The 7990-nt window shown below is 39.8% G+C and overlaps 1 pseudogene; it reads right to left on the reverse strand.

Moving 5' to 3' along the window:
* Window positions 1-2418: 2418 nt before the first annotated feature.
* On the reverse strand, window positions 2419-3057 carry LOC126059021 (coxsackievirus and adenovirus receptor-like; annotated as a pseudogene).
* Between the last annotated feature and the right edge of the window lie 4933 nt (window positions 3058-7990).

The raw sequence follows: 7990 nt of genomic DNA on the forward strand, positions 1-7990 counted from the left end.
AAGCAGCTTCAGCATCTACTTTTTTTTTTTTTTTGTCATGGTAAATACATCACACAACCTTTGACAATTCAACTTTTTACAGGTATACGACTTATTGACAGCAATTACAATAATTGGCTGTGCAATACCTTTGTTCAATGTGATTTTTCCATCACTATTGACCCCCCTTTTCCCTCTCCCTCCCACTCCTGGTAACCACTAATAAACTTTGGTCTTTATACATTTGCCTTTTAGTGCATTTTTACATAAATGAGGCCATACAATACTTGTCATTTTGTGACTGGCTTATTTCACTCAGCATAATCCATTCATTCTGTAACATGTACCAAGGCTTCATTTCTCCTACTGGCTGAGTAGTATTCCATCGTATATATTTACTGCATTTCATTTATCCATTCATCTATTGATGGACATTTAGGTTGTTCCTACCTTAAGGCTATTGTGAATAACGCTGTAATGAACACTGGTGTTCAAGTCTCTTTTTCAGTCTCTGCTTTCAAGTCTTTTGGGTATGTACCTGGAAGTAGAATTTCTGGGTTATATGATAGTTCCATTTTTCATTTCTTGAGGAACCATCACATTGTTTCCCACAACAGTTGTACCATTTTGCATTCCCACCAGCAATGGATTATGGTTCCAATTTCCCTACATCCTCACCGATATTTGTTATTTTCTGTTTTTTTTTTAATCTTATACTGTTTTTTTTTTTTTTTTTTTTTTTTTTATACTAGTGGGAGTGAAATAGTATCTCATTGTGGTTTTTATTTCCATCTCTCTGACGGCTAATGACCCAGATCTTGTTTTCATGTGTTTGGTGGCCACCTGAATGTCCTCTTTGGTAAAATGTCTATTCAAGTCCTTTGCCCATTTTATGATTGGGCTGACTTTTTGTTGTTAAGTCGTCCAAGTTTTATATGTATTTTGGTTATTAGATTCTTGTCAGATATAGGGTTTCCAGCTGGTAGCTTGTCTTTTCACTTTTTTGGTAAAGTCTTTTGATGAAGAAAAGGTTTTCATTTTTATGAAGTCTCATCTATTTATTTTGTCTTTTGCTGTTTGTGCTTTTGTTATTATATTAGATAATTTATTGTTGAAAGCTAGGCCTCACAGCATTGTTCTGCTTTGTTCTTCTAAGAATTTTATGGTTTTAGTTTGTACATTTAGGTCCTTAATCCATTTTGAATTTATCTTTATGCATGGTGTGAGGCGTGGATCCTGTTTCATTTTTCTGCATGTGGAAATCCAATTTTCCCAGCACCATTTATTGAAGAGACTCTTCTTTCCCCATTAAATGCACTTAGCACCCTTGTCAAAAATCCATTGACCAAAGATGTGTGGGTTTATTTCTGGACTCTTAATTCTATTCCATTGGTCTATGTGTCTATTGTTAAACCAGTACCAAGCTGTTTTGATTAATGTAGCTGTATAGTATGTTTTAAAATCAGGAGGTGTGAGTCCTCCTACTTCGTTCTCTTTCAGCCTTGTTTTAGCTATTTGGGGCCCCTTCTCATTCCATATAAAGTTGAGGATTGTTTTTTCTATTTCTATAAGGAAGGTTGTTAGAATTTTGATCAGGATCATACTGAATCTATAGATCACTTTGGGTAGTATTGACGTCTTAACAATATTAAGTCTTCCACTCATGAACATGAACCATCTTTCCATTCATTTAAGTCTTTTGGTTTTCATTGCATAAAAGTTGTTTTTTAAAGCAAAATGGCATGTGATAAAATTTTACACTAGACAGCTAAAGCCCCATCCAAATAATACCAAACGTGAGAGTCTTGAGTAGTCCATCATTGTGCACCACTTCAATCCAGTGTAGTCAGGCTGGTTAGCAAGCTTGAGCTTAGTTGCTACCCAAGTCTTGCTTTTACTTGGGGGAACTGAGTCTAGGAATATCCTTCCTCTCTGGAAGGAGAGTAGATCCCAATAATAAACGATTGCTGACTATCTGGCTTCTATATGGGCAGTGCTGGTTCAATGGTAGAATTCTTGCCTTCCATGCAGGAGACCCCAGTTTGCATTCCGGACAATGCACCTCATGGACAGCTACCACTCATCTGTCAGTGGAGGCTTCTGTGTTGCTATGATGCTCAACACATTTCAGCAGAGCTTTCAGACTAAGACAGGCTATTACCAAAAATCACATTATAGATCACAATGGCCCAATTAGCAATGGATCAAGGGGATGGTACAGCACTGGGCAGTGTTTCATTCCCTTTTGCATTGGGTCACCAGGAGTTAAGATGACTTGATGGCAGCTAAGAACAACAGTATCTAGCTGCTACTGGTAGAACTCTTTGAAGGAAGCACACCTTCTCCGACATTACGATCAACTTCCTTTTCTTATTTTTAAGACAGGAAACAATGACAGGGCCAATGACTAAGACAGCAAGTGAAGTTTCTAAGAGAACTCTAGCTGACAGTGCTGATCATACCCACTCTGTCTGGGAACGTATAGGTGTATATCCCAGGCATCTTGGGGTGACAGGGGGGTCTTAGTACAGAAATTATAGATGAAGTCATTTCTAGTAACCAAGAAGTAGCCATTTTTGGTGAGTTAGACAGTTTTTACCATTCGTAGAGTAATGGACCCTTCCATTGGTTCACATTTCAGTCTAAAGTCGTTTCTAATTCTCTCCGATCCATCAATGTGACATCTTGACTCTGCAGGTTTAACAAGCAGTGGTATGAATCTCATTTCCAACACCAGGAACCTTTTTCGCTTTGCATTGACAGGTGACAATATATGATCATTGTAAGTTTGTTATGTTGATCGCTGCGTCTCCAGATTGGGAATCACTAGCTGTAAAATATTCTTGACTTTTCAGATCTTGATAGCAGCTCTGGTCAATGTCTGCAGAATCTAAAATAATCACTTGAACCCCCTTTTGACTATCAGTTGATTATATAAGTGGACCTGATCTGGACCAAAGGTGAATTTGCATGGCAGAGGGGTGGCTCCTCCCTCGGCTGTTCAGGAGCACTTACACTCAAGCTTGTGGTGAAATCCATGATTCCAGGCAGGAGCAAGATGCATGACAGGAGCACCATGGGCCCAGCTGCCTTGGACATGGCTTTGAGTTATTCTCACCCAGGCCTGATCTCTCGAAGCCTCCCAAACTCCTGAATCTCTCACACATTTTCAATATTACTTTAAGAAGGCAAACTAATTAGTATGTGCCTCAAGGATTTGCAAAGCTCACAGTAAAATATGTTTTGTTTTCACAGCTGTGCTCACAGGCTTAAACGGTGCCATTTCAAGGAAGACAGCATGATGTAATGCTGGTGACAGCACAATTGTCATCCTGCTAAAGAGAAGAGCATTGTGATCTCAATGGAAAAGAAAAGTGATGCTTTCATCTGTGAGCTTAGATCCCATTTACTGCAATAATTTCAGCCTCCTGAGCAGGGCTGGGAGTGGAAATTACTACGAGCTGCTGAAGGCTGATGATGTCATCTTGCCACCCACAAATGTTATGGGCTTGACAGCTCAGAAGATGGTATATACACTAAAAGGAATACAACTCCAAGTTGGCAATTTTTGTGTGTTTCAGAGGAAGTATTTTCACACAAGTTATTCTTTTCCCTATGTTCTCTTTTGGTTTGGCAATCACCACTACAATAATTATGACTACGACAACAAGCTATTAGGTTCCCCCAGAGTCATGATCAACAGCTCCCACCTCATGGAATTACGTAAGGTTTAGTGCTCTCTCCCATCAAGGTTTTCACAACTGAGGAGCTCTGGAGCGAGATTTAAAGGAGTACATATGTTGATTGTGCTATAATGCTAATCACCCGGCTTTTTAGCTAGGCCGCCAGAACTCATATGTATATTGAGTACCACATGTATATTGAAGTCATCATGGATCATAAAAAGGGCGTTTCCTGCCCCTTCATTCTGCAGCTGTTCTCATGTGTTTGCTGGAATGCTGGACATATTTTTCTGTTAAAGGGCACACACCTTCTTTACATGACCTGGAGCTCCTGCTGGAAACACTGGTGGCTTAATGTTTAAGAACTACGGCTGCTAACCAAAAGGTTGGCAGGTCGAATCCACCACACATTCCTTGGATACCCTATACAGCAGTCCTACTTTGTCCAGTAGGGCCGCTATGAGTTGGAATCTACTTGATGGCAACGGGTTTGGTTCGGTTTTGGTTTGGAGCTGCAGCTCTAGCGTCACCGCCATTTTGGATATGCTGTAATATCCATATTGTGGACCTGTATTTGCTGGTAGCCATGAGAATGGAAATAAATGAAAAAAAGGTCAATTCAGGGAAGAACAAGTGACACCAAAATTATAAGGGACCCTGGGCACAAATTAAGCTTTGGAAGAAAATCCCTACGTGTCGTTATTTACTCTCTTTCAGCGCTGGTTCTAGCCTACCTGGAGTTCAGTGAAAAAACTGATTTTACTTATGGTTTAATCATCAGCTTCTCTCTTCTGTATCCAGTACTCTCTCAGCGGCTTTACAATGAATGTGTTTCAACATCAACCAAAAAAAACAGGGGGCTTTAACATTACCCTTTCAGGGGCAACTGTAATTCTGAACCGACATCTGAGTGGGAGCCCTTAGATGGTGCAAACAGTTAATGAACTTGGCTGTTAACCAAAAGGTTGGGGGTTCAAGTCCACCCAAAGGCATCTTGGAAGAAAGGCCTGGTGATGTACTTCCGGAAAATCAGCCATTGAAAACCTTGTGGAGTACAGTTCTACTCTGACACACGTGGGGTCACCATGAGTTGGAATCATCTTGATGGTAGCTGGTTATCTTGGACAGATGCTTCTCTGAAACAGTGCCACCTCTGGCAAGGAAGACCCTTGATACTGCTCTCCATTATTTGAAATAGCTGGGTCACCATTGTTCCATGTTTACCCTTCACTGTGTCTCAGAACCCTGAGAATGTCTTTGGAATGCTGATTCTATAGGGCCCTTTTAGCTGTTCAAGAAAGGGTGTCAACAATACAATGTATTACTTGAAAAAAGGAAGGAAGATATCAGGGCTTTAAACAGTCTTCTCCATCCCCTTTCTCCTAGGACCTTGCTGCCTCCCAGCTGGGGGCCTGGGCTCTCACCCTTCTTTGCTCTGTGATTATAGTCCTGTTACAGCATTGGTCTCAAGGTAGTTTGTATTAAATTTAGGTGAGCGTGAACTCCTTGGGGGCAGCAATCATGTCTTATTAATCATTATATCCCTCTCTATTGTACAAAGTACCTATTGAGTAAATGTTTGTTGTATTCAGTTAGGCCCCCTAAAAGGTTACCAAAGCTGAGGCTCTTCCATTTGCCCTGATTAAATCTCTAAAGAAAGCCACTATAGTATTTCCTTGCTTTAGTCATTAATTTAATACGTATATATATTCAGGCATGCCATTCCTTATATGAAACTCCTGGGGTCAAGATATATTTGATAATATATAATAATTTTTCAGATTTTTTCAGAAGTTAACACAGTGCCTGTATTATGTATTAGGTAAAATGCCATCAGTGTCTAGGTTTACAAAAAGTATAAATGACATTTTATGATAAATGAGTAAAGACAATAAATAGTTTCACATTAGTTCAGGTTCTGTTTTACCATCAGATATGTTTTCTGCAAACTTCTGAAAAGATTTTGTTTTCAGAGCTTTTTTGGTTTCAGAAATAAAGGAGTGTGGACCCTCATACAAAATAGGAAAACAAAAGGTACTTCTTCTTCATTAGAACTCTATAACTGCTGCATATGCATTTTAAAAAATACCACAGTTTTATTTGCTCACTCTTCCAGTTTTTTAAATTTTACAAGTAATACATTCATGTATTGTCATCAGGTATTTTTAAGATAAAGCAAAGTCCTCCTCGACGGCCCCCTTCTCGACCTGGTTTTCTTTCAACAGGAATGCCCGGCCTTCCTGAAGCTCCATATGCGTACACCAAAGCACAGAGCAACATCTTATGCTTATAGAGTCCTCTCACAAGGTGCCTTCATGACCATCTTCTCCCTCGCCCCTTCCTTATAACATCCTCAGAGGTACATAAGGAAAACAATACTGTCCCTAGAGTTTAGCACTGAGAGAAATCAGAGTTAAGGACATGACGAGTCTTGCATGTGTGATATAGAGCCTACAAGTGCAAAAAAGATGAGACTAGAATCTGAATATTCTGCTCCTAAAATTCGCTGTGTTTTCTGTCATCACACAGATTCCACTATCAAGTGGATTCCTGCTACTACGTTTAGGGCCAGGAGTCATTAGTATGGAGGCATGCTTGCATCTAAAATGGGATCTACTCAGGTCAAGGAGGGTCAACTCTCCCAGGTGAGCTGGGGCAGTTCCCCCTCCAGTGCCCCTGGTTTAGCCAGGGAGCCTCAAGAATTCCTCCAAGTTTTGAGGAAATTGACCAAAGGAGATTGGCCAGAGTCCAGCAATGTCCATCCTACCCACAGCAGCTCTTTAACTGGCCATTTCATCTGCTCTGAAATTACTGCTGAATTTTTACAAATTTGTGCAATTCACTTATTTTGTTTCTTTAAAATCACCTTTCCCATAATCCTACTTCTACCATGGCTTCCAACAAAGAGTGCAATTAGCTTCACATGTTTGCTTTAAACTGAATTCTAAAAGAAAGGATAGGTGTTCTTATTCTCCTTCTCTGGGTGGGGGTTTATAGTCTGCGCCTTCCCACTCCAAAAGCACATTTGTTTAGCAATATAGAAAGCCTTTCCCACTCAAGGGTGACTTTTTCTAGAGATGTTCTGAAGCATAAAAATGTTTAAACATAACATCCTTGAGGCAAGTAGAGAAAGTTCTCAGGAAGAAAGGATTAACATGAGAGATGAGAGTTTATTTAATTAATCTGGTATCAAATATAGTCTTTTACAAATAGATCAGTGCTTATTAACTGAACCTGGTAGCAGCGGTGGCCCTAAATAGGACACATTATTTGACAAGAGCTGTTAAGAACCTTGTCCTACTTAACTTACACAGACCGATAGAAGAGCAGAATTAGCCATAGCGTTTTTGGGAAACGTGCTCATTTTAATCATCTACAGTTTGTTGCTGTTGTTCTTAGGTGCCATCGAGTCAGTTCTGGCTCATAGCGACCCCACATACAACAGAATGAAACACTGCCCAGTCCTGTGCCATCCTCACAATCGTTGTTATGCTTGAGCCCATTGTTGTAGCCACTGTGTCAATCCATCTCATTGAGGGTCTTCCTCTTTTTCACAGACCTCTACTTTACCAAGCGTGATATACTTCTCCAGGGACTGGTCCCTCCTAACATGTCCAAAGTACTCAGTGCTAACAAGGATTTAAATGGCAGACCTTAGGAAGAAGGGAGGGATGAGGAAGTAATTGAAGGCTGGAGTCAGAGCAGCAGCAGGGGCTTGAGAGAAAGGAGCCAGATTTGGGAAAATCTCAGGTCACATCAATAAAATGTGATGACTAGGAAGGAGAAGAAGGAATTAAGTTTAGAATAAAAGAAATGGTGTAGAGTATTTGAATTAGATATTTCCCATAATCAAGAGTAATCCCTTTTGTCTTTTCAGAATATATAAAATAGGGATGATTAAAAAAAATCAATCCTCATTCAAATATTTTAACTTGTTGGTGGGGGGGGGATGGGCAGCTTCTTCACTGATAATTTTAGAGGAAGATCTACTGTTTATCGTATTCAGAATCGGCTGTCAGAATTCTGTCATTTGATCAATTAGTTAAAATGTGAAAGACAGATTAAATGTAATTAGAAAAACAAAATAAACAAACAAAAAACTTCTCCAAACTTCACAAGTTCTTTGTTTAAATCAAAACTTCAAAAAATTGAAATTAGCCAGGTGGAATGAGTTTTACTTGTTCCTTCGACTGCAGTGCTCACAAGGATTTAAATGGTAGACCTTAGGAGGGAGGGAGGGATGAAGAGGCAATTGAAGGCCTGCGTCAGTGTGCCAGCAGTGAATTGACAGAAAGGAGCTAAGTTTGGGAAAATCTCAAGTAACATCA

The sequence above is a fragment of the Elephas maximus genome, chromosome 1 (assembly GCF_024166365.1).
Source record: "Elephas maximus indicus isolate mEleMax1 chromosome 1, mEleMax1 primary haplotype, whole genome shotgun sequence".
Taxonomy (NCBI): domain Eukaryota; kingdom Metazoa; phylum Chordata; class Mammalia; order Proboscidea; family Elephantidae; genus Elephas; species Elephas maximus.